We start from the raw sequence: 27,797 nt of genomic DNA, 5'->3' as shown, positions 1-27,797 counted from the left end.
CTTACAACACAAATATTGATGACGATAATACTGTTGCCCTGCTGTCAAGTGGGAAATCAATATTATCACTGGACAAAGAAACTTATGAAGCAACTGGACTTCGAGGTCATGCATCTCAGTATTCTGGCAAATATATCATATATATATATATATATATGGTATATACCATATATATATGAGATATATACCATAAAATTTAAAATAATGAGTCTAATAATGTCATATCAACTGACTGCTATCCTCAGCCAAGGACAATGTTGGCCAAAGCTGATTTGTATATACTAATCACTGGCTTCATACTTCTAGAGAAGGCATCTCCTATTGCAATAACTGTGTCACTGCTTTGATTTGCCAAAGTTAATGTTGTGGGTTATGTTGTGGTCCAAGGCTTTCCGACAGACCTGTTCATGGGGAGAAAATAACATCGTTTTCAAAAAGGAAGAGAACATTTATACAACTTCATGATTTTTTAAATTAAGACTATTAGCTTCAGATGGCTGTTGGGGCAAATGATGATTGTCTACCATTAAAAAGTTAAAATCTATAATAAACAATTATTTAATTAGAAGAAATTTTCTAATTCATCCTGTAATTTCTTTCTTTAATCCATTAGTTGTTTGTAGATGCATTATTTCCCATATTTGGTGATTTTCTGGATATACTACATTGTTGATTCCTAACTTAATTCTCTTATGTTAAGAATAACACACTGGGTATTTCAATCCTTTGATATTTATCAGGATACGCTTTATACCTACTTTGATAAATGTTTCATATGTATTTGGAAAGAGTGTGTATTCTGTAGTTGTTGGGTATAATGTTCTAAATGATTATGTTTTGGGTGTTAGAACTTTTAGTCAATCTGAATTTTCTTTATTTTTTTTTTTTTTTTGGTTATGTGTTCTATTTATTATTCAGAATGTGGTGTTGATATCTCCAATTAGTACTGTGGACTTTTTAATTTCTTTCTTAGTTCTATAATTTTTACTCCATGTATTTTGAAGCTCTGCCATAATGAGTACACTTTTAGTATTGCTTTATGTTTTTGATGAATCGACCCTTTTTTCACTATGAAATCACCTTCTCTACTTCCAGTAACACACACCTTACCTTGAAGTCTACTTTGTGTGGTGATATATGGCACAATTCATGCTTAGAACTTGTCATTTTCCATTCAATCTGTGTGTTTGTATTTATTGGGAATCTCTTATAAACAGAGGTTGAATATTGCTTTTTTATCTAGTCTGACAATCTGCCTTCTACATAGAATTTTTAGCATATTTAGATTTAACACAATTATTGACAGAAATGTGTTTAATTTATCATTTTGCTAGATATCTTCTAGTCATTCTTTCTGTTTGTGTTGTTGTTTTATTTTTTGATCTTCATCTCTGCTTTCTTTTGGATTGTTAAGTGTTTTTTAAGTATTCCATTCTATTTCTTCTATTGACCTTGTATTGACACCTCTCTCTCTTTCTCTCTCTCTCTCTCTCCATATATATATATATATATATATATATATATATATATGATTTTTAGTGATTGCTCCAAGGATCATACTATGCATCTTTAACTTACTTAACACAGTCAACTTTGAATTAATACTACATGACTTCCCATATAATTTACAAATCTCTTAACAGTTTAATTCCATAACCCTTTTGCATCTTTGTGCTATTATTGTTGTATATTTTATTTCTACAATATCACATGCCCCTCAGTACACTGTTAATATTTTTGTTGTAAAAAGTCAATTGACTTTATAAGAATTTGAGTTGTTTAATATTTAAAGTAACTGTAGTGAATATATTAGAAGAAAAAAATATTATTTTGCTAAGTTGGAATTTGAAGTCAAAAATATGTTTTCTTTTTTAGTAAGTACAGTCTTAACTAAGAATGTAGTAGAGGTAAAACAGGGAGTTATTCTAAGGATCACATGGGTGTAGAGTAACATGTCACTTTTTCACCATTTGGTCTGTTGTACAGGTTGATTCTTAAGATACGATTTTTACCACAGAGCAAAAAGTTTATACTGTTTTTAGAGGGATATCTTCTTCCTAAATATGATTTTAATGCAGTTTGTGATATATTCCTTCCTTGTTTCCTATGAAGTTTATTGGCCTCATTTCAATGTATCCTGTACACACAAGGGGGCAGAGTTAAACTAGTGGTGAGAACAGATTCTGTACTTCCTGGTTTGCAAATAGTTCAGGTTTCAGATTTGATTTACAACAATCATTTCCTGTGTAGAATGTTTTACCTTTCCACTGAAACATATTTGTCTATCAGAAACAGTCTAGTTAATGAGATAATAATTGTGCCTTAGAAACAAATGGTCTGTATTTACAGTTTCATTCTTGTTTTTGAATGTTTCTCATTTAAATATTATCTAAATCTCATTCAGCGATTTGGTCTCTGGGAAAAATGAGCATGTAAGTATGACTTTTTCAATAAAATAAGCAACTAATAAGAATGCAGACCTTGGCTTTTTTTCTGTCAAAAGAAGGATAAAATTCAAAAGAGAACAAGACCTCAGAGGAAGCTTGAGAGTTGCAACCAGGCTGAATAAGCTGATTTCTCAAAGATTTTCAAACACTTTTTCAAATATGCCTCTGGTTTCTCAAAGGCAAAATTCTTCACATATCTACTCTCTTTATCCCACAGGTGTTTTTGAATTGGAATGTTTGTTCCTGTCCTGGTCATCATGACCCATCTTAAGCATTAAATGTATAATCACTGAAGGACTAAAGAGACTTGCTTTTCTGCTTTAAAATATACTTCCCCCTCCTGTTAAGAATTGAAACGTACATTACCAGGAAGAAAGCATTTTCTTTGGCATTTATTGCTAAGACTTAAAATGCAAATAACCGTGGGAGAATGATTCTCTGGTTTCAATTCACTTAGAGAAAAATTGAATGAAATCAAATCCCTTCCTTAGCGCATGCTTTGATAAAACACACAGGGAGGAAAGGAAAATTCCACCTACCAAAGGGGAGTTGAGGAATAAACCAAGAAAATGGGAAACAATCCAAAAACAGAAATGGGCTGATGCCGAGATGAAATGGAGCAGGACGCTATGGTCCTTCCCCTCCGTGTTCTCCACCTAACTTTTGTCTGTAGGAAAACTTTAGTCAACAAATAAATTTAATCAGAGAAGTGAGAAAATGCAGAAGCAAAGGAAAACAGTCAAACAAGACCACATAATAATAGTTTAGCAACTAAACAAAGTCAAGGACCTTTGGTCCCTCCTCAAGGGCTAGAGAGGATTTTCTGAGTCACATCCTGTGAGCTGTTTTGTAGATACTGAAACCTTCACTGGGTGGAGGAAGTTACCTACTTGATGACCAGAGTGTGGCCATGACATAAGCTGCCACAATTCCAAGAACTGGCCTTAAAGAAATGGGAACAAACTGACCCCGGAACTGAAAATTAACTGTACTCAAAACAATCAAGATGACTGTCAGAGCTGACTGCTATTTCTGCCCTTAGCCCCTTCCTTCTGTCTATTCAGCCCTGAAACTCCCCTTTAAAAGCTCTTGCACACTGATTGTCAGGGGGGAGGTGGCCTTTGGACATGAGTCTGCCCTCTCCCCTGCTTGCCAGTCTCTGAAATAAAGCAAACTTTCCTTTCCACCAACCTTGCCTCTCATGTATTGGCTTTCGAGGAGCAGCGAGCAGCCGGACCCAACTTTCTGTAACAAAGACAACTTACTTGCCTCACAATTTAACCTTGCCTCACAAAGCAACCTGTTTTATTATCATTTATTTCAGCCCTCCTTTTAGAGCATCTTTCATTGAAAACTGATACAGAAATGTAATGTGTCTGATGTTTGACACGATTGAAGAAAACTGATATTTACTTCTCTTAATTCAAACTTTCTTGTGCAAATTTTTGTTAAGCACCAGTAACGTGATTTATAAAGCTACTAATTTTTTAAAATTGTAAACAGCACACACAAAAAGATAATGAACATACCGCTGAAAACTAAGACTATAAATATATAAAAGGATGCCATACTATATTCTGCACTTTGTAATTTTAAACATATTTCCTTTGTTCAATTAAAATAGCATTTTCACAGGGATAATAATCCCAAAACAGCTAACATTCTGTTACTAGCTCAGGGGAACTATTAGAAACCAAGCCTCATAATTCTATGTTGTGGGTTGAAGAGCTGAAAATCAACAGTACCTTAAAAGATGGAATAAATGAGGCATAAATGAAAAAAGTGCCTGGAGAAAATTTGAATGGAGCTGAAAAGCAAGTGTCATGGCTTCTGATTCTCAACTATCCACTAGTTACCAAAGATCATTTCCTGTCCCATTTTTTCATTTTAAAATGTAACCACAAGGAAAAGTTTCACAATTACTAGACTCTTTCAGGATGTTTAAATTTTTTTTTAATTAATTAATTTATTTATTTTTGGCTGTGTTGGGTCTTCGTTTCTATGCGTGGGCTTTCTCTAGTTGCGGCAAGTGGGAACCACTCTTCATCCCGGTGCATGGGCCTCTCACTGTCGCGGCCTCTCTCGTTGCGGAGCACAAGCTCCGGACGCGCAGGCTCAGTAGTTGTTGTTCATGGGCCTAGTTGCTCCGTGGCATGTGGGATCTACCCAGACCAGGGCTCAAACCCGTGTCCCCTGCATTGGCAGGCAGATTCTCAACCACTGTGCCACCAGGGAAGCCCAGGATGTTTAATTTTAACATTAAAAAAAAATCCATCCAACCACTTAAGAAAAGCAAACTGATTAAATCCATCAGTATACCAGGAAAACTACCTGAATGGGTACTTTTCCCTAATTATTTTAGGAAGGTCTTGTTTGATATAAAATAATTTTTTAGGTCACATTCTTTAGACTTTTAATATATGGTCTTTAATAGCATCTTTTTTCCTTTCCTTCCATATGAAAACAAGCTGCTCTCTTTTAATTTTTTCAGCTAACATAGCAATAACTATGCAAACATTGAGATTTAAAATGTATTCAGATAAGGCATTTGAGGAAAGAATAATACAGAGAGGACATGGAAATAAGAATTTATGAAAAGCAATTCTCACTTTCAGAATTTTCGCACTTATTTTTCTCATCTAATCTTCGTGCATATTATCACCATAAAGTCAGCAGGTAAAGTATTATGACCCCAGTTTATAGTGAAGAAACTGAAACTTGGAAAACTTCAGTGAATTGCTAAGGTTATAGGACTAGAGGAAGAGCTAGGACATCAGCCTGGGTTCTGGCTTTATTATTAAAAATTACTAATAAAAATATCTAGCATTCATTAAGCTCTTACTCCTTGCCAAGCACTATTCTAAACACTTCCTGTGTGTGATTACACACAATTCTCAAAACAAGCCCATTATTTTTATCCCTATTTTGCAGAAAAGGAAACAGAGGCAGGGAGAGTTAAAGTAACATGTTCAGTGGTGAAGGCGGGGTTTGCTTCACACGCTTTGGCCATGCTGCTCACTGAAACACTTTTACTATCACATACTGCAGAAAATTGGCCTTGTTCCTTTCTTTCCTGATTTTCTCTTCTCCTCTAAATCTACACCATCATGAAGGTTATCAGCCATAGGCATTGATCTATCTTCCTTTTTCTCTTTTCTCAGCTGGCGACTAGGACCCCAGCATCAGGAGGAAGACTGGAATTCTAGGCCAGCCTATGGCAGCCAGCTGTTACCTTGAGTAGGTCATCCAAACTTCTCGAGACCTTAGCCTTCTCTAAAGTGAAGATCTGGTTAGCTCTAAAGGGAAGGGGTTAAAATCCGTGATTTATGAAGTCTTTTTCCATTCTCACATTCACAGAGTAGTGCTTTTGGAATCCACTCTTTCCATCTTTGAAAGAAAGATTGTTTTTTGTTTTTGTTTTAATAGTACTGGGTCGTGTCCCACTTTAAAAACTGTATAATTACTGTACCAAGTAGGAATATGAAATGTATTTGATTCAACAAAACTTTGTCAAGCACCTAACCAAAAATATTTTAGAATAGCAACTGCATAAGACAATATACAATAAGCCAATCATAAGTTATCCATTCCCAAAATGGAAATAGGAAGAACATCAATAAGATACCATTAGATAAAACTTTCAAGGTGTATCTAACTCCATTTTAATGAAGTACAGAATTCGATCTGTAACTACTGAAGTTAACTTTGATTATCTCAAGTGAAAACTTATTTCTGATGTTCAACATATGGTTGAAGTGACAATGTAGGCAATTATGGAAGGTCAGAGAAGAAGTCATGTGTCTATAAAATAATTAAAATTTAGATTATTTTAGTTACTACATCTTTCAAAGGGGTACAGTGAGAAAGAGAACAGGTTAGAATCAGTTTGTATTGATCAAACTCTTCCTAGTAACAGAAAATTTTACATGGAGAGACACTCACTTCATGTATTAGAAATAAGAAAGAATTTGGAAGTAAAAAAAATCCAATTTGAAATTCTGGAATGATTTCTAATTACTTCTCTTTGGGCAAGTTTCTTAATTTTTCTGAGTCTCAGTTTTCTTGTTTTTAACATGTGATACCTGTCTTGTCTACCTCGCAAGTCTCAATTCTGGACTTACTTTTGTTTTCATTATATATTTGTCACCTAAGCGATCTTACTGAGTTTCATGCTTTTAAATGCCATCTGTAGGCTAACAACTCAAAACTTTATTTTCCCACCTGGAGTTTTCCTTGTCCTCCAAACACATATATCTGATTCTGAGTTTGACATCTCTGTATTGATGTTTATTAGACATCTTATATTTAAAAACCAAATTTCTGAATCAAGCCCTTCCCCCCCTACCTGGAATAGCTTTTATCAATATTTTAGTACATAGTAGCTCCAGTTGCTTGGACCAAAAACCTAGAGTCATCCTGGACTCCTGTCTTCTTACACTTCACATTCTATCCATCAGAAAATCTGGTTGGTTCTAGCTTCATAATACATACAGAATCCAACCACTTCTCACCAACTCCATTTCTAGCAGGCTTGTTTGAGCCATCAGCATCTCTCACGTGGCCCTTGCAGGAGTCTGCTGACTGGTCTGCCCTCTTTTGTCCTTGCCAACCTTATCTGTTTCCTGCGGTTGCCTAACAAAGTACCACCAGCTGAGTGGCTAGACACAATAAAAATTTATTGACTCACAGTTCCGGAGGCTAGAAGTCCAAACTCAAGGTATCGGCAGGGCCATTCTCCCTCTGAGGCTCTGAGTAGAACCCTTCCTTGCCTCTTCCTAGCTTCTGGTTGGTTGTCTGCAATCCTTAGAACTCCTTGGCTTATAGCAGCATCACTCCTGTCTCTGTCACTGTCCTCACATGGCATTCTCCCTGTGTGTCTTTGCCCATGTTTCCATCTTCATATAGAACACCAGGCATATTGGACCTAATCCAAAAGTGCTAAATCCAATGACTTTATCTTACCTTGATTACTTCTGCAAAGGCCCAATTTCCAAATGTCATATTCGCAGGTTTAGGGATTAGAACTTCAGTATATCTTTTGGGAGGGGAGACAAAATTTACCCCATAACACCAACCTGCAGAATATCCTCAATGCATCAGTTAGAGTGGCCTCCACATCACCTGCCTTATTAGTCTCCTTAGCTCTTATCATCACAATATATTCTCTATTTATGTTTATTTGTTTCTCTCACTTGACTATAAGAACAGGAACACTGCCCTATCCACTTGTATTTTCTGGAAGCATAATAGGCACTCAATAAATAGCTATTGAAAACATAAATAAATGAATCTGAACAAGCGTAAAGTGAGAGTTTTTTAAAGTTTCCTAGCTTAGGCAAAGAATGATGTTCTTGTAGTCATGATAATAAATAACCATAAGAATCATTTTTAAACCTGCTTAATTGATCAAGGACCACTTACCTCCCATAAACACAGTTTTGCACATCAACCAGTCATCATCAGCCCATGGCTTCTGAAAAAGTTTAGCCAGTCAGAGATGCACTCTTCCAATGGCCACGCCCCTAAATGCCCACCAATCAGCAACAGTGTTTCCTGAGTAACCACACTTCTGCTGGTGACAAGAGCCCACTTATACCTCTGAAAAAAAAGTCACCAATCCCAGAAGGGGAGACTGTCTCTGACCAGCATAGCTCTCTTTCCCTATAGTCAGCAATAAGCAACATGTCTTTTTTTAACTTCAGATATTAAGTGGTGTTCTCATCATCCTTTGACAAATATACATAGCAAAAATATGAGAACTCTTTGAGGAAATATAAGGAGCTTTATAAACGTCATTTAACATTTGACATTATGTTATTATTATGCCTTAAGAATGCTTAATTATTAAAAAAGACATCTTATTTACATATTAAATTATTCAGTAAGTACATTTCCATCAAGCAATCTTATTTTATTATTCATTTATTATACTAACCCATCAGGCTGGTTATTCATTCATTCTGTCCTTCATTTTTTCCAACAACTTAAATATTCCAGGCCTATACTTATTGCATCAGCAAGTTTCATAGTGTGTCTGTTTCATTTTTTCACAGATGAATATCACTGAGGTGCATGCACTTGAGAAGCATTTATTCCTTTTAACACTCCAATGACTGAATGACTACTGTGTACCAAGTGCTATCCTGGGTCCTGGGTTATTGCAGTCTCTACCACAGGAAGCTCAGGGCTCGGGGGAAACAGAGATTAGGCTGCTGACATGATACATCTACACATTCACACTGTGTGTTGAGTAAGTACAGTGTGCTCTGAGAGAGGATGCCAGGAGCCTGGAGTGAACAGAGAGCAGGGAAGCCTACCCGCGACACTTCAGTGGAGAAGGAGGAGTGCAGTGTTCAAAAGGAAGATATTTCTTGGGGTTATCAAAGCATTTTCATGTAGAGTGTCTATTTTGATACTTACAACATCCTGGGTATCAAGAGCAAATCATCTCATTTTAAAAACGGTTGACACTCAGGAAAGGAAAGCAGGTAAAGGCAAGAAACTGGTAAGTGATAGACCCTGAAGGACATTCCAAATCTTGATGCCTGTGTGTTCTCCATGTGCCCAACCACCTCAGCTTGCTGTCCTTACAGCTAACAACCATCATACATTACTCACTGCCTGGCACGGTCTCCAATTTTTTTTTTTTAGCATCTTTATTGGAGTATAATTGCTTTACAATGTTGTGCTAGCTTCTGCTGTACAACAAAGTGAATCAGCTATATGTATACATATATCCCCATTTCCCCTCCCTCTTGCATCTCCCTCCCACCCTCCCTATCCCACCCTTCTAAGTGGTCACAAAGCACCGAGCTGATCTCTCTATACTATGTGGCTGCTTCCCACTAGCTACCTATTTTACACTTTAACTGCACGCATTTGTTCTCTGAAAACAAAATGTTGCTTACATGCCAAGTATCATGCGATTAAAACATAATATACAAACATATGTGTATAGTAGCCCCCTGCCAGAAAATATATCCATGTCCTAAACCCTGGAACCTGTGAATGTTACTTTATTTGGAAAAAGGATCTTTGTGGACATAATTAGGTTAATCATTTTGCGATGAGGAGATCATCTTGGATTATCAGGTTGGCCCTAAATCCAAAGACAAATGTCCTCATAAGAGGCACACAGAGGAAAAGACAGAGATGAGGAGGAAGGATGTGGCCAGAGAGACAGCAATTGGAATGATGAGGCCACAAGTCAAAGAACACCTGAAGCCACGAAAAGCTGGAAGAGACAAAGAACAGAATCTCCCCTACAGGCTTGGGAGGGAACACAGCCCTACTGGCATGCTGATTTCTGATCTGTGGCCTCCAGAACTTTAGAATAAAGTTCCATTGCTTTAAGCCATCCAGTTTGTTGTCATTTGTTACCGCAGCCCTAGGAAATGAATATGCATTTGTCCTTCAAGTTATCCCAACAGATTTCAGATTGGCAGTAGATATCTAACCCAAATGGACATACTGCACTCACTTTTCCTTCTGTGTTTTTCAATAAAGTCAAAATTGTACTATCACTACTAATAATTATAATAATATTATATCATAAATAACGATAACTATTTTATTAACATATTTATTAAGTGGCAATTCTTCTAAGTACTCTACATGTTTTACATCATTTAACCCTCACAACAATGCTATGAATTAGGTGCTCTTATCAAGCCAGTTTTCTTCACTAAACTAGACCAAAGCTCAGTTTAATTTCATGTGACTGCACAGTCAGTACATGATGGAAATGGCTTTGAATTCAGATTTTATTCCCAGATTTTCCTACTATACCACAGTGCCTCTTTAGAAAGGGATCAACTGTTTAATTCCTTTAATTTCTTTTTCATCAGTGATGAGGATGAGGTGCCTCTTGATGTTCAACTACTTTCTTTCTCTCTCTGTCTCTGTCTCTCTATCTCTCTCTCCTCTTCCTCCCTCCCTCCGTTCCTTCCTCCTTCTCCCTTTCTCTATCTCCCTTCCTTCCTCCCTTTTTTGAATTCTTTCCAGCTAAAAGAACACATGTGTCCTGACACTTTGTCCAGTTGAACTATTTGTAGCTCCAATCACAAGAAACTGGCAGGTTTGATACAGTCCAAAACTGCTCAATCTTCTAAGGGTTCAAGACTGGACTTGGTGGAGAAGATTTCCTGGAAGAAATGTCACGTCCATTATTTTCAGTTTTAACTTTGGAAAGGTTGCCTGGAGAATGTCACTGAACACCAAATTTAACCTTTCAGTGATATTTGATATAAGAATAAATGAAACAGTCTATAAAGCTTAGACCTCCCTAAAATAAAGATGTTAAAAAAATCCAGCAAATATGCTAGAAATGTTTGGGAGTTTTCATGACTAACTTAATGTGTTGGAAGCAAAGTGTTCAACTGTTCCAACTACACAATTCACTGCTATGATATAGCTGTTGAATTTGTGGATGGAATAAATCTGGTCCAAGGGTGGTTGGAAAGAGTTTTAGGTGACTTAAAAGTGACCCTTAACCTTAAGGAAGCTGGCATAAGGTAGTCTGGGAAACTCTTAGACATCCTTGAGGAATCAGCTCAAGTGTAACACCTCTTCCAGACAGTCTTACAGACCCATCCTCACTCCCTCCCCAGGGGTGAGTTATGGGCCTCTCCTTGGGGTTACCTGCAATGTCATCTCAATATATTGAAATGTGCTGTTCTTTGGTGTCTTCCTTAAAGGACTGCAAGCTTCTCAAGGCAGGAGTGATTCAAGGTCTTTGCATCCCCAGTGGCTAATCTAGTACCACTGTGAGTCTTCATAAAACTGTCTTCTTGACCAGAGGACAGACAGCAGAAGAAAGAAGAACTACAATCCTGCAGCCTGTGGAACAAAAACCACATCCACAGAAAGATAGACAAGAACATACATATTGATAATTACCTTAAACTGAATGGATTAAAGGCTCCAACCAAAAGACACAGGCTTGCTGAATGGATACAAAAACAAGACCCATATATATGCTGTCTACAAGAGACCCACTTCAGACCTAGGGACACATACAGACTGAAAGTGAGGGAATGGAAAAAGATATTCCATGCAAATGGAAATCAAAAGAAAGCTGGAGTAGCTATACTCATATCAGATAAAATAGACTTTAAAATAAAGAATGTTACAAGAAATAAGAAAAGACACTACAAAATGATCAGGGTTCAATCCAAAAAGATGATATAGCAATTATAAATATATATGCACCCAACATAGGAGCACCTCAATACATAAGGCAACTGCTAACAGCTCTAAAAGAGGAAATCGACAGTAACACAATAATAGTGGGGAACTTTAACACCTCACTTAGACGCCAATGGACAGATCATCCAAAATGAAAATAAATAAGGAAACTCAAGCTTTAAATGACACAATAGACCAGATTGATTTAATTGATATTTATAGGACATTCCATCCAAAAACAGCAGATTACACTTTCTTCTCAAGTGTGCACGGAACATTCTCCAGGATAGATCATATCTTGGGTCACAAATCAAGCCTCAGTAAATTTAAGAAAATTGAAATCATATCAAGCATCTTTTCTGACCACAACGCTATGAGATTAGAAATGAATTACAGGGAAAAGAACGTAAAAAACACAAACACATGGAGGCTAAACAATGCACTACTAAATAACCAAGAAATCACTGAAGAAATCAAAGAGGAAATCAAAAAATACCTAGAGACAAATGACAATGAAAACACAATGATCCAAAACCTATGGGATGCAGCAAAAGCAGTTCTAAGAGGGAAGTTTATAGCTATACAAGCTTACCTAAAGAAACAAGAAAAATCTCAAGTAAACACTCTAACCTAAACCTAAAGGAACTAGAAAATGAGAACAAACAAAATGCAAAGTTAGCAGAAGGAAAGAAATCATAAAGATCAGAGCAGAAATAAATGAAATAGAAACAAAGAAAACAATAGCAAAGATCAATAAAACTAAAAGCTGGTTCTTTGAGAAGACAAACAAAATCGATCACTATTAGCCAGACTTATCAAGAAAAAGAGGGAGAGGACTCAAATCAATAAAATTAGAAATGGAAAAGGAGAAGTTACCACAGACACCGCAGAAATAAAAAGCATCCTAAGAGACTACTAGAAGCAACTCTATGCTATTAAATGGACAAACTGGAAGAAATGGACAAATTCTTAGAAAGGTATAACCTTCCAATACTGAACCAGGAAGAAACAGAAAATATGAACAGACCAATCACAAGTAATGAAATTGAAACTGTGATTAAAAATCTTCCAACAAACAAAAGTCCAGGACCAGATGACTTCACAAGTGAATTCTATCAAACATTTAGAGAAGAGCTAACACCCATCCTTCTGAAACTCTTCCAAAATACAGCAGAGGAAGGAACACTCCTAAATTCATTCTATGAGGCCACCATCACCCTGATACCAAAATCAGACAAAGATACTACAAAAAAAGAAAATTACAGACCAATATCACTGATGAATATAGATGCAAAAATCCTCAACAAAATACTAGCAAACAGAATCCAACAACACATTAAAAGGATCATACAACACGATGAAGTGGGATTTATCCCAGGGATGCAAGGATTCTTCAATATACGCAAATCAAGCAATGTGATACACCATGTTAACAAACTGAAGAATAAAAACCATATGATCATCTCAATAGATGCAGAAAAAGCTTTTGACAAAATTCAGCACCCAATTATGATAAAAACTCTCCAGAAAGTGGGCCTAGAGGGAACCTACCTCAACATAATAAAGGCCATATATGACAAACCCACAGCAAACATCATTCTCAGTGGTGAAAATCTAAAAACATTTCCTCTAAGATCAGGAATGAGACAAGGATGTCCACTCTCACCACTATTATTCAACATAGTTTTGGAAGTCCTAGCCACGGCAATCAGAGAAGAAAAAGAAATAAAAGGAATCCAAATTGGAAAAGAAGAAGTAAAACTGTCACTGTTTGCAGATGACATGATACTATACATAGAGAATCCTAAAGATGCCACCAGAAAGCTACTAGAGCTAATCAATGAATTTGGTAAAGTAGCAGGATACAAAATTAATGCACAGAAATCTCTTGCATTTCTATACACTAATGGTGAAAAATCTGAAAGAGAAATTAAGGAAACACTCCCATTTACCATTGCAACAAAAAGAATAAAACACCTAGGAATAAACCTACCTAAGGAGAAAAAAGACCTGTATGCAGAAAACTATAAGACACTGATGAAAGAAATTAAAGATGATACAAACAGATGGAGAGATATACCATGTTCTTGGATTAGAAGAATCAATATTGTGAAAATGACTATACTACTCAAAGCAATCTACAGATTCAATGGAATCCCTATCAAATTACCAACGGCATTTTTTACAGAACTAGAACAAATCATCTTAAAATTTGTATAGAGACACAGAAGACCCCAAATAGTCAAAGTAATCTTGAGGGGAAAAAACGGACCTGGAGGAATCAGACTCCCTGACTTCAGACTATACTACAAAGATACAGTAATCAAGACAATATGGTACTGGCACAAAAACAGAAACATAGATCAATGGAACAAGACAGAAAGCCCAGAGGTAAACTCATGCACCTATGGTCAACTAATCTATGACAAAGGAGGCAAGGATATACAATGGAGAAAAGACAGTCTCTTCAATAAGTGGTGCTGGGAAAACTGGACAGCTACATGTAAAAGAATGAAATTGGAACACTCCCTAACACCATACAAAAAAATAAACTCAAAATGGATTCAAGATCTAAATGTAAGAGTGGACACTATAAAACTCTTAGAGGAAAACATAGGAAGAATACTCTTTGACATAAATCACAGCAAGATCTTTTTTGATCCACCTCCTATAGTAATGGAAATAAAAACAAAAATAAACAACTGGGACCTAATGAAACTTCAAAGCTTTTGCACAGCAAAGGAAACCATAAACAAGACGAAAAGACAACCCTCAGAATGGGAGAAAATATTTGCAAACGAATCAATGGACAAAGGATTAATCTCCAAAATATAAACAGCTCATTCAGCTCAATGTTAAAGAAACAAACAAACCAATCCAAAAATGGGCAGAAGACCTAAATAGACATTTCTCTAAAGAAGGCATACAGATGGGCAAGAAGCAAGTGAAAAGCTGCTCAACATCACTAATTATTAGAGAAATGCAAATCAAAACTACAATGAAGTATCACCTCACACCAGTTAGAATGGGCATCATCAGAAAATCTACAAACAACAAATGCTGGAGAGGCTGTGGAGAAAAGGGAACCCTCCTGCACTGTTGGTGGGAATGTAAATTGATACAGCCACTATGGAGAACAGTATGGATGTTCCTTTAAAAACTAAAATAATATTACCATATGATCCAGCAATCCCAGTACTGGGCAAATACCCAGAGAAAACCACAATTCAAAAAGACACCTGCACCTCAATGTTCATTGCAGCACTATTTACAATAGCCAGGTCATGGAAGCAACCTAAATGCCCATTGACAGACAAATGGATAAAGAAGATGTGGTACATATATACAATGAAAAATTACTCAGCCATAAAAAGGAACGAAATTGAGTCATTTGTTGAGTTGTGGATGGATCTAGAGACTGTCATACAGAGTGAAGTAAGTCAAAAGAGAAAAACAAATATAGCATATTAACACATGTATGTGGAACCTAGAAAAATGGTACAGATGAACCGGTTTGCAGGGCAGAAGTTGAAACACAGATGTAGAGAACAAACGTATGGACACCAAGGGGGGAAAACTGCAGTGGGGTGGGGATGGTGGTGTGCTGAATTGGGCGATTGGGATTGACTTGTATACACTGATGTGTATAAAATTGATGACTAATAAGAGCCTGCAGTATAAACAAACAAACAAACAATAAAAACAACTAATACTAAAGTTTATTTGGGTTATTTGTATGGAAATATGTTAATATAAATGTTTCAGACATTACATGAAATTTCTAAAAATCTTAAAAAAAAAATATGTTCTTGATGCACCTCCTAAACCTACAGAATTGAGAAGACCTGACTTACAGGTAAGCAGAGTAGTATGATCCTTTGAATAAATACAAGGCCTGGTAGTGCTCACTGTGTGCTTTTGCAATCCTTCCCCATTTGGAGAGGGGAAAAAGGGTGAAAGTAGAAATTGAAGAAGAAAAATGAAAACAAACATCACAGTTTTAATCTGATGAGCAGTGACTTTTGAGACCTCCTGGCTGGATTTCCATTTAATGCTAATCCCAACTGATGATCACTTTTTGGCTTGAAGATTCCACCAGCTCTTCTCCTCTCAAGACCAGAGTTTCCTGGAATATTCTATTGCTCCAACAACAAGAGAACTAGAGTGGCTGATTTGAGCATAGACTGAAATCTAAGTTAAAGAAACTCCCAGCAAGTGAACTGACCTGAGAACACCTTTATAGGGAATCTGATTTTTCTGGAGAAAACATGCTAACATGCCAGGTAATAGAGACTTTGGGCATCAGAGTTGAGTAGAAATTAGAATTCAGTGTATGGCACAGACTCACTGGAACTCAAGGCCCACCTTATATCTAAGGCATTTCTCTATGGAAGTGGTTTTCTACCAGGCAGCATTTTGGAAATTATAGATGAAGTCTTTGGTCGTGGGCATCTTTGTGAGAAGGAGATGCTATTGGCATTTAGTGGGTGGGACAAAGGATGCTAGATGGCCTGCAATTCGTGGGACAGTCCTGCACAACAAGAACTGTCCCAAATTGCACATGATTTTCAAAAGTCCTACCAGACAGTTATGAGGCAAAATTCCTCTTTATTCTGGACATCTCCATTTTACCTATATAGTTGATTCTCATAATTTGTGGTAGTTGTGTTCTATACAGTCAGCATAAAGACTGAATTAGCAACTACTAAGCCATTGCTCCTAAGGGAAATACAGAGTTAGGTTGCTGTGAGCCTCTGGTCACAACATTTTCATCAACCCATCAATACATAACCTTGTTTTATGTCTATTTCTGTTTAAAGACATTCATTGTTGATTTGTTAACATCAAACTTACAGCCTACAGCACTATAACTCATGCCTGGACGAAGCTAACGAACCCATATGTTCTCTCCATAAGGCACATCACAGCCTCCTTTTGCTTAAGAGCATTAGACAAGACTTCAGCATTGTGCTTTGAGGGCATCTTAAACAGCAAAATCACCAAAAAAAGCACAAAAATGTGAAAAGCGTTGCACTAACAAAAGGATCCCTGTTTTCAGTACAAGAGCTGAAGGAGCGAGACAAGGCCATGTTGTCCCACCCCTGCTGGGAACAAGCACGCTGGTGACTCAGATTTTTTTCTGCTCTGCACACTCCCAACAAAGATGGCAAGAGTAGTGCCAATATCAATTTTAAGGTTACAAATAAATTCTGCCAAGTAGAAAAATTCACAAATACAGAATCCATGAATAATGAGGATTGACTGTATATACAAAGTATTTTTGCAGTTTTAATTTATACAGAATTTTTCAGAAATGCACAATGGAAACCAAAGGAAAATGACACTTTGGCTCAGGATTTTACCAAAAGTTTGTCAATATTTTGGAACTCATGTTACTGAAGGCAACACTGCTAATCATATTTGAGTCACCAGAAAAACACACCAATATCACTCTGCATTTGTAGCAGTAGCACTCATATAATTCTCTGTAGGGGCAAGCAGCTGTTAATTTCTTTATGTTATCTAGCACAGCTGCAAATGAGCATTAGTATATTGAAATACACTGAACACAAATTCAGTGTAAATCAGTGTCCTTTCAAGTTAATTGGTGTATCTATTCTTCCCCACTAAATTCGAGACAAATACACACAATTCGCCTAGTGATTGCATGGCTGCCATCATATATTTTATTTCATATAGAACTCTTTTTTGTTGCATTTGTAAACATAAAAATTAGAGTTCTTTTTGCAGTCAAAACTTAATTTAATTTACCTAGAATTTTCTCTTCATGAGTGTTTGCTTTGTTTTACATCCTACTTCTTTTCTGAGTTACCTTATGCCCTTAATTAGTTCTTCCAGTGGAGAACTCTGGCAGGCACACTCTAGATTCTTGGGAATGTCTTCATTTAACCCTGATGTGCAAAGCATATCTTAATTGAATATAGTAATCCAGGTCAAGACATATTTTCCCTCAACACTCTGAGGATATTATTCCACTGTCTTTTTCTTTTTTTAACATCTTTATTGGAGTATAATTGCTTTACAATGTTGTGTTGGTTTCTGCTGTATAACAAAGTGAATTAGCTATATGTATACATATATCCCCATATCCTCTCCCTCTTGCGTCTCCCTCCCACTCTCCCTATCCCACCCCTCTACATCATCACAAAGCACCGAGCTGATCTCCCTGTGCTATGCAGCTGCTTCCTGATAGCTATCTATTTCACATTTGGTAATGTTTATATGTCATTGCCACTCTCTCACTTTCTCCTAGCTTACCCTTCCCTCTCTCCGTGTCCTCAAGTCCATTCTCTACATCTGAGTCTTTATTCCTGTCCTGCCCCTAGGTTCATTAGAACCATTTTTTTTTTTAGATTCCATATATATGTGTTAGCATACGGTATTTGTTTTTCTCTTTCTAACTTACTTCACTCTGTATGATGGACTCTAGGTCCATCCACCTCACTACAAATAGTTCAATTTTATTTCTTTTTATGGTTGAGTAATATTCCATTGTATATATGTGCCACATCTTCTTTATCCATTGATCTCTCAATGGACACTTAGGTTGCTTTCACGTCCTGGCTATTGTAAATAGAGTTGCAATGAACATTTTGGTACATGACTCTTTTTTAAATTATGGTTTTCTCAGGGTATATGCCCAGTAGTGGGATTGCTGGGTCGTACGGTAGTTCTATTTTTAGTTTTTAAGGAACCTCCATATTGTTCTCCATAGTGGCTATATCAATTTACATTCTCACCAACAGTGCAAGAGGGTTCCCTTTTCTCCACACCCTCTCCAGCATTTATTGTTTGTAGATTTTTTGCTAATGGCCATTCTGACCTGTGTGAGGTGACATCTCATTGTGGTTTTGATTTGCATTTCTCTAATGATTAGTGATGTTGAGCATATTATGTGTTTGTTGGCAATCTGTTTATCTTCTTTGGAGAAATGTCTATTTAGGTCTTCTGGATTGGGTTTTTGTTTTATTAATATTGAGCTGCATGAGCGGCTTGTATATTTTGGAGACTAAACCTTTGTCCATTGTTTAAATTGCAAATATTTTCTCCGATTCTGAGGGTTATCTTTTTGTCTTGTTTATGGCTTCCTTTGTTGTCCAAAAGCTTTTAAGTTTCATTAGGTCCCATTTGGTTTTTTTTTTTTTTCCATTTCTCTAGGAGGTGGGATGAAAAGGATCTTGCTGTGATTATGTCATACAGTGTTCTGCCTATGTTTTCCTCTAAGAGTTTTATAGTGTCTGGCCCTACATTTAGGTCTTTAATCCATTTGGAGTTTATTTTTGTGTATCGTGTTAGGGAGTGTTCTATTTTCATTCTTTTACATGTAGCTGTCCAGTTTTCCCAGCACCACTTATTGAAGAGGCTGCCTTTTCTCCATTGTATATTCTTGCCTCCTTTATCAAAGATAAGGTGACCATATGGTGTGGGTTTATCACTGGACTTTCTATCCTGTTCCATGGATCTATATTTCTGTTTTTTTTGCCAGTACCATACTCTCTTGATTACTGTTGCTTTGTAGTATAGTCTGAAGTGAGGGAGCCTGATTCCTCCAGCTCCGTTTTTCTTTCTCAAGATTTCTTTGGCTATTCAGGGTCTTTTGTGTTTCCATACAAATTGTGAAATTTTTTGTTCTAGTTATGTGAAAAATGCCATTGTTAGTTTAATAAGGATTGCATTGAATCTGTAGACCGCTTTGGGTAGTAGAGTCATTTTCACAATGTTGATTCTTCCAATCGAAGAACATGGTATATCTCTCCATCTGTTTGTATCATCTTTAATTTCTTTCATCAGTGTCTTATAGTTTTCTGCATACAGGTCTTTTGTCTCCTTAGGTAGGTTTATTCCTAGGTATTTTATTCTTTTTATTGCAATGGTAAATGGGAGTGTTTCCTTAATTTCTCTTTCAGATTTTTCATCATTAGTGTATAGGAATGCAAGAAATTTCTGTGCATTAATTTTGTATCCTGCTACTTTACCAAATTCATTGTTTAGCTCTAGTAATTTTCTGGTAGCATCTTTAGGATTCTCTATGTATAGTATTATGTCATCTGCAAACAGTGACAGTTTTACTTCTTCTGTTCTGATTTGGATTACTTTTATTTCATTTTTCTTCTCTGATTGCTGGGGCTATAACTTCCAAAACTATGTTGAATAATAGTGATGAGAGTGGGCACCCTTGTCTTGTTCCTGATCTTAGTGAAAATGGTTTCAGTTTTGAACACTGAGAACGATGTTGGCTGTGGGTTTATCATATATGGCCTTTATTATGTGGAGGTACGTTCCCTCTATGCCTACTTTCTGGAGAGTTTTTATCACAAATGGGTGTTGAATTTTGTCAAAAGCTTTTTCTGCATCTATTGAGATTATCATATGGTTTTTATCTTTCAATTTGTTAATATGGTGTATCACATTGATTGATTTGTGTATACTGAAGAATCATTGCATTCCTGGGATAAACGCCACTTAATCATGGTGTATGATCCTTTTGATGTGCTGTTTGATTCTGTTTGCTAGTATTTTGTTGAGGATTTTTGCATCTATGTTCATCAGTGATATTGGCCTGTAGTTTTCTTTTTTGTGTGACGTCCCTGTCTGGTTTTGGTGTCAGAGTGATGATGGCCTTTTAGAATGAGTTTGGGAGTGTTCCTCCTTCTCCTATAATTTGGAAGATTTTGAGAAGAATAGGTGTTAGCTCTTCTCTAAAAGTTTGATAGAATTCGCCTGTGGAGCCATCTGGTTCTTGGCTCTTGATATTCTGGAAGATTTTTTTATCATAGTTTCGATTTCAGTGCTTATGATTGGTTTCTTCATATTTTCTATTTCTTTCTGGTTCAGGCTTGGAAGGTTGTGCTTTTCTAAGATTTTGTCAGTATCTTCCAGGTTATCCATTTTACTGACACATAGTTGCTTATAGTAATCTCTCATGATCCTTTGTATTTTGGCAATGTCAGTTGTTACTTCTCCCTTTTCATTTCTAATTCTGTTGATTTGAGTCTTCTCCCCTTTTTTCTTGATAATTCTGGCTAATGGTTTATCAATTTTGTTTATCTTCTCAAAGAACCAGCTTTTAGTTTTATTGGTCTTTGCTATCATTTCCTTCATTTCTTTTTCATTTATTTTTTATCTGATATTTATGATTTCTTTCCTTCTGCTAACTTTGGGGTTTTTTTGTTCTTCTTTCTATATTTGCTTTAGGTGTAAGTTTAGGTTGTTTATTTGAGATGTTTCTTGTTTCTTGAGGTAGGGTTGTATTGCTATAAACTTCCCTCTTAGATCTGCTTTTGCTGCATCCCATAGGTTTCAGGTCTTCAGGTTTTCATTGACATTTGTTTCTAGGTATTCTTTGATTTCTTCTTTGATTTCTTCAGTGATCTCTTTGTTATTAAATAGTGTACTGTTTAGCCTCCATGTGTTGGTATTTTTTACAGATTTTTTCCTGTAATTGATATCTAGTCTCACAGTGTTGTGGTCAGAAATGAAACTTGATACAATTTCAAAATTCTTAAATTTACCAAGGCTTGATTTTTGACCCAAGATATGATCTGTCCTGGAGAATGTTCCATGAGCACTTGAGAAGAAAGTGTATTCTGTTGTTTGGGGGTGGAATGTACTATAAATATCAATTAAGTCCATCTTGATTAATGTATCATTTAAAGCTTGTGTTTCCTTATTTATTTTCATTTTGGATGATATGTCCATTGGTGAAGGTGGGCTGTTAAAATCCCCTACTATCATTGTGTTACTGCTGATTTCCCCTTTTATGGTTGTTAGCATTTGCCTTAGGTATTGAGGTGCTCCCGTGTTGGGTGCATAAATATTTACAATTGTTATATCTTTTTCTTGGATTGATCCCTTGATCATTATGTAGTATCCTTCTTTGTCTCTTGTAATAGTCTTTATTTTAAAGTCTATTTTTTCTGATATGAGAATTGCTGCTCCAGCTTTCTTTTGATTTCCGTTTGCATGGAATATCTTTTTCCATCCCCTCACTTCATTCTGTATGTGTCCTTAGTTCTGAAATGGGCCTCTTGTAGAAAGCATATATATGGGTCTTGTTTTTGTATCCATTCAGCCAGTCTATGTCTTTTGTTTGGCATTTAATCCATTTACGTTTAAGGTAAGTGTCGATATGTATGTTCCTATTACCATTTTCTTAATTGTTTTTGTTTTGTTATTGTAGGTCTTTTCCTTCTCTTGTGTTTCCTGCCTAGAGAAGTTCCTTTAGCATTTGTTGTAAAGCTGGTTTGGTGGTGCTGAATTCTCTTAGCTCTTGTTTGTCTGTAAGGGTTTTAGTTTCTCCATCGAATCTGAATGAGATCCTTGCTGGGTAGAGTAATCTTGGTTGTAGGTGTTTTCCCTTTCATCACTTTAAATATATCCTGCCATTCCCTTCTGGCTTACAGAGTTTCACCTGAAAGATAAGCTGTTTACCTTATGGGGATTCCCTTGTATGTTATTTGTTGTTTTTCCTTTGCTGCTTTAAATTTTTTTCTTTTTATTTAATTTTTGATAGTTTGATTAATATGTGTCTTGGCATGTTTCTCCTTGGATTTATTCTGTGTGGGTCTCTCTGCCCTTCCTGGACTTGATTGACTATTTCCTTTCCCATATTAGGGAAGTTTTCAACTATAATCTCTTCAAATATTTTCTCAGACCCTACCTTTTTCTCTTCTTCTGGGACCCCTATAATTCGAATGTTGTCCCAGAGGGCTCTAAGACTGTCTTCAATCCTTTTCATTCTTTTTTCTTTATTCTGGTCTGCAGTCATTATTTCCACTATTTTGTCTTCCAGGTCACTTGTCCATTCTTCTGCCTAAATTATTCTGCTATTGGTTCTCTCTAGAGAATTTTTAATTTCATTTATTGTCTTGTTCATCATTGTTTGTTTGCTCTTTAGTTCTTCTAGGTCCTTTTTAAACATTTCTTGTATTTTCTCCATTCTATTTCCAAGATTTTGCATCATCTTTACTATCATTACTCTGAATTCTTTTTCAGGTAGACTGCCTATTTCCTCTTTATTTGATTGGTCTGGTGTGTTTTTACCTTGCTCCTTCATCTGCTGTGTATTTCTTTGTCTTCTCATTTCATTTAACTTACTGTGTTTGGGGTCTCCTTTTCGCAGGCTGCAAGTTTGTAGTTCCCTTTTGTTTTGGTGTCTGCCCCCAGTGGGTAATGTTGGTTCAGTGTGTTGTGTAGGCTTTCTGGTGGAGGGGACTGGTGTCTGTGTTCTGGTGGATGAGGCTGTATCTTGTCTTTCTGGTGGGTAGGACCACATCTGGTGTTGTGTTTTGGGGTGTCTGTGAACTTATTATTTTAGGCAGTTGCTCCCCTAATGGGTGGGATTGTATTCCTGTCTTGGTAGTTGTTTGGCATGGGGAGTCCAGCACTGGAGCTTGCTGGCCATTGGGTGGAGGTGGGTCTTACTGTTTAGTTGGGGATCTTTGGGATAGCCTTTGCCAATTGATTTTACTTGGGGCCGGGAGGTTTCTGGTGGTTCATTGTTGTGGACTCAGCTCTTCCACCTTAAAGGCTCAGGCCTGACATCTGGCCAGAACACCAAGACCCTCCTCCCATGCCTGGGTCTTCTCAGTCTTCTCCCCACCTCTCTCTTCAGTCCTCCACTACCTTTTTATCATTTATTTTTCTCGTGGAGAAAATTGCTGTCAGTCTAACTGTTGTTCATTTGCAGGTAATCTGTATTTGTTGTCAAATCAATTTAAGATTTTAAGATTGATTCTTTTCCTTTGGTGGGTCTTAGGATTTCCTCCTAATGCTTATAATATCATTTTGATGTGTCTGGTGTGAATTGATTTTTATTTATCCTGCTCAGCATTCAGTTTATACTTTGAATCTGAGGGCCCATAGAGTTTCTTCATTTCTGGAAGTTTCTTGGACCTTTTGTTTTAAAATAGTGATTCTTCAATCACTATAAGATACTTATATAATAATATATACTAAATATTATATATAATAATAGATAATATATTATAATATATTTATATAATAAAATAAATCTACCTGATTATGGGAGCTGGCAGGTCTGAAACCTGGGCTGGTCAGCAGGTTGGCAGCTGAGGTGACAGTTGATGTTGGAGTCTCAAGTCCGAATTGCTTCTTCTGTTTGAGTAGGATATTGTTCACTTCTTTGATTGTTTTTTATCTCTGACTCTGAGCTCATCCTTTTCCATGGAGCAGTTTTGCCTCTATCCAGCTGCTCAAGGATCTGTCCTGAGGTGATATCGAGGGCATTATTTTCATGGAATCTGAGCCAATGGCAGTTTGGCCCACATCCTGCTGGTAAGGCAGGTGTTGCCTCTCTCTCTTTCCCTAATATGTGGGCCACAGCCAGAAGCTAGTCACAGGTTTTTCATCTGCCTTTCACAGGCTTTATAGCAGTAAACTGACCACAGTCACCCACCTCACACAGAGCACTTTTATTTTCCATTAACACACAGGAGTAGAACTCCCAGGTACCTCTGCCCATTTCCTTGCCTGGAGTCGACAGCTCCACCCCACTGTAGTCCTGTGAGTGCTGCATTGTCACATTCAGCTCAGCTTCATTTCTAGAGATGCATAACTTGATTTTAGAGTGTGGCTATGACTTTGATTTTTATTTTCTCTTTTTAAATGTTTAACTCTCATTGATATATATATTATATACATCAATTATATATAAATATCAATTATATATTTATCAATTTATATTTTATCATTGCTTTTATTTGAAGAAGAAAGAGTCTCAAAATATACACATACCTACTGTGCCAGCTTGACTAATTTGCTCTTGACAACTTTACTAAAAAGCCAATTTGGTCATTGTCTGTTTTCCCTCAGAGCTGGTTTGATTAATAGCTTTCCATTATTAAGAAACAGAAACATATTTTCTTAACATAATGAGAGTTTATTGAAATGATACATAAGAAATTTAAGATAACACATGCAGTAAGCAAAGAGCCATCATGGAGAGCTGGATACTTTCCATGAAACTAAAACAAGACCAGCATCCCCACCATACATTATTACCCAACAATTTTCTTTTTGGCCTTCCCTTTCTTCCTTTTTCCTGAGGCCACTCTAATTGCCTCTCTCTACTTGCCACTCTACCTCCTGGTTTCTGCCAGTTCACAGCTTCTACTGCCTCATTGCTTTATGCTTGTATCCTACTCTTTCAGCATCTCTTGAATTCTGTTTTATTCTACTACCTATTTTGGTCTTTCTTATATTACTTTCAAATTTCTCAAAAGAGAAGATATAATTGATTTGTTAAAGTTACCACCAACAGGAGAAGAATGACCCTACAATTGTCATTTGCTCATGCAAAACCACATTTTAAACCACTTACCTTTCTCATAGCCAGACATTTTCCCTGGTCCCATCAGTAGTAGCCAAATATATGATTATTTTTAATCTAAAGCATGGAAATCTAGATAGAAAATAGGTTATTGCTTCTTTGCTCAGAAACAGAGAGTGAATGTGGCAGGCTCCTGGGAAAGAATAAACCATGCAGTACAGACCTAGTCTAAGTCCTTTCTGTCCCTAGCCCAAAGTATCTACAATTATATTCAAGGTAATTGAAGGCTTTTTGCAAATGTCATTATAAGATTTCTTTTATCTATTAGTAAATTCTAATTTTGTGGGTAGAATTTTTTCTTGTGAAATTATACTCTTGGGAAATGTGTATTTCTTAAGACTGTAAAATACACATAAGCATTCTTCAAAATCATGAACACTGACACCAGAGTGAGATGTACAATTGTGAGAAATTGAAAAAATTAAGGTAAATTTGTGCCTGGATAGTTCTTTAAACACTTGTACTCTAAAACAAATCTAATTTTCTTTACAGTATTTTAACTTACTATCTAATTTTCTTATCTGTTGGCAATCCCTTATGGGTTTAAATTTAACAGATAAAGTCCATCTAACAAGCCTCCTGTACTTTTAGTGGGCCATCCTACCACAAGTGAACAGTTGCCCTACATAGCATTTAGAATTCCTATGCCAGCAAATGAACAAATAACCACAGTTGGGGACCTATTCTTTCAATCTCTAATCAAAAGCTGAAGACTATTGAAGGCTAATCATATGGCATTTAAATTCTACTTTCTGATTAAACATACCATGTGTGTAAAAGAAGACAACATAATGTTGGTTACTCTGCTAGAAACTCCCTCAATTTCCAAAATTATTTTTGCTAATTCCATTTCCCCCATCGTGGGGTGGTGATAGAAGTAGATCCCATCTGTTCTGTCAAAGGGACTAGGGAATCTTTAGTCCATACTCCATGTTTGGTCATTGGATTAAATTCATGTTTGTAAAATCCACATGGAACAAGGCCCAAAGGACTTAAATCGTGCCTGAAAGCATGGAGAAGGCCTGACTGTGCCATACAAGGTGAAAGGCATTTCTGGTAATATGATGGCCTGGGTATTAGAATAAGTTTTCTCATGAAAAATAATTTAAAATGCAGGTAAAAATAAACCAAAAAAATATATCTTCCTAAAAGCATTGGTGAGCTACAAGGTAGTAAGAAAGTCTGAGGCCAAAATCTAAGTGAAAGCTAGAAGCTATAACAGGAAATCTGTGCCTTAGCCTCTTTGGGGTGAGGGCATTTGCCAAAGTGGAAACTTGAGAGGTGATTTTCAAGGTCTCATTTAGGTATATAGAACAGAAGCAAACTGGGTGGTCTAATAACAAGCCTTCTTTTCATGAAGTTGAGACCCCAAAGGATTCCATTTTTGGTTTAAGGACTAACTGGAAGAAAATTTATCACCCTCTTCACTGAAGACTGAAAGGAAAGTTACTTTGTTGTTCTGGCAATAAGAAAAGCAGAGGGGAAAAAAAAAGAAAGAGAGAGAGAGAAAGAAAGAAAGAGAGGGAGGAAGGGAAGAAAGAAGGAAGGAAGGAAGGAAGGAAGGAAGGAAGGAAGGAAGGAAGGAAGGAAGAGAAAGAAAAGGAAGGAGGGTGGGAAGCAGAGAGAGAGAGAGAGAGAAAGAGAGAGAGAGGGGGAGGGAGAAATGGTAACGACAAGCTTTTTTGTCCAAATTTTTGTCCAAATTCACATAAGCAAATTCAAGTAGTGCATTTAGTTTAAAGAGTATTCCAATTGGGATGGCTCCCAGAGACCTGGCAAATTCTATCTGGAGGAATTTGCCCTCACTCTAGATCTCAGAAAATTCTCACAATTAATTCTCCAAGGAATAAGAAACCATGAACAATCACCAAAAACTAAGAGTAAAAATTGAAAGATAGGTTTGAAAATATCTGCAAAGTAAAGGAAACTACAAAGAATTACAATGTACATTTCTGCCAGAAGAAAATAAAGCTTTTATATAGAAATTTTAAAATGTAATTGAAAGTAAAATGTCAATGGACAGGCTTAATAGCATGTTGGATACAACTGAGGAGACATGGAAATTAGCATATCTGGAAAATTTTCAGCCATTATCACTTGAAATGCTTCCTGTGTTCCATTCTTCTCCTTTCCTGAAACTCTAAATGTTTGATTTTTGTAACTAGCAAATATTCACTAACATCCAAATATACATAGTTCCAGATGAAGAGGACAGAGGATGGAATACAGTCAATATCTGAAGCTTTTCCAAATATGGTGAAAGATCTAAGTGTAGTTTCAAGAAGCCAAATGAATCCCAAGCAAGGTAGATATAAATAAATTGACACCTAGATACATCAGAATGCAACTGAAAGACACAAAAGGCAAAGTATACTCTTAATAGAAGCACAAAGACCGAGAATAAGAACATTATTTAAATTGACAGATACGTTCTGAAAAGTAACAGTAGAAGCTAGAATAGAGTCATATAATGTATTGATATAATCAAGTTTCAGTTAGTTATTGTTGGAGAAGAAACCAACTCAAGAGTTACTGACTTAGAACAACAATGGTCATTCATTGTACTCCAGAATCTGTGATTTGGGCAGGGTGTAGCAGGAATGTCTCATCTCTGTCCCATGAAGCATCAGACAAGGGTTCTCAACTGGGGGCTGATCTACCTACAATGTTGCTCACTCACACGGTAGGCAGGTTCTTCTAACACAGGACTCTCCACCGGCTGTTTGGGCTTCCTTACAGTATGGTGATTGAGTTCCAATAGCTAGCACCCCAAGAGAACAAAGTAGAAGTAT

This window comes from Stenella coeruleoalba (assembly GCF_951394435.1).
Source record: "Stenella coeruleoalba genome assembly, chromosome: 3".
NCBI lineage: Eukaryota > Metazoa > Chordata > Mammalia > Artiodactyla > Delphinidae > Stenella > Stenella coeruleoalba.
The sequence above is the reverse complement of the archived record's forward strand: the minus strand, read 5'-3'. Positions refer to the sequence as shown.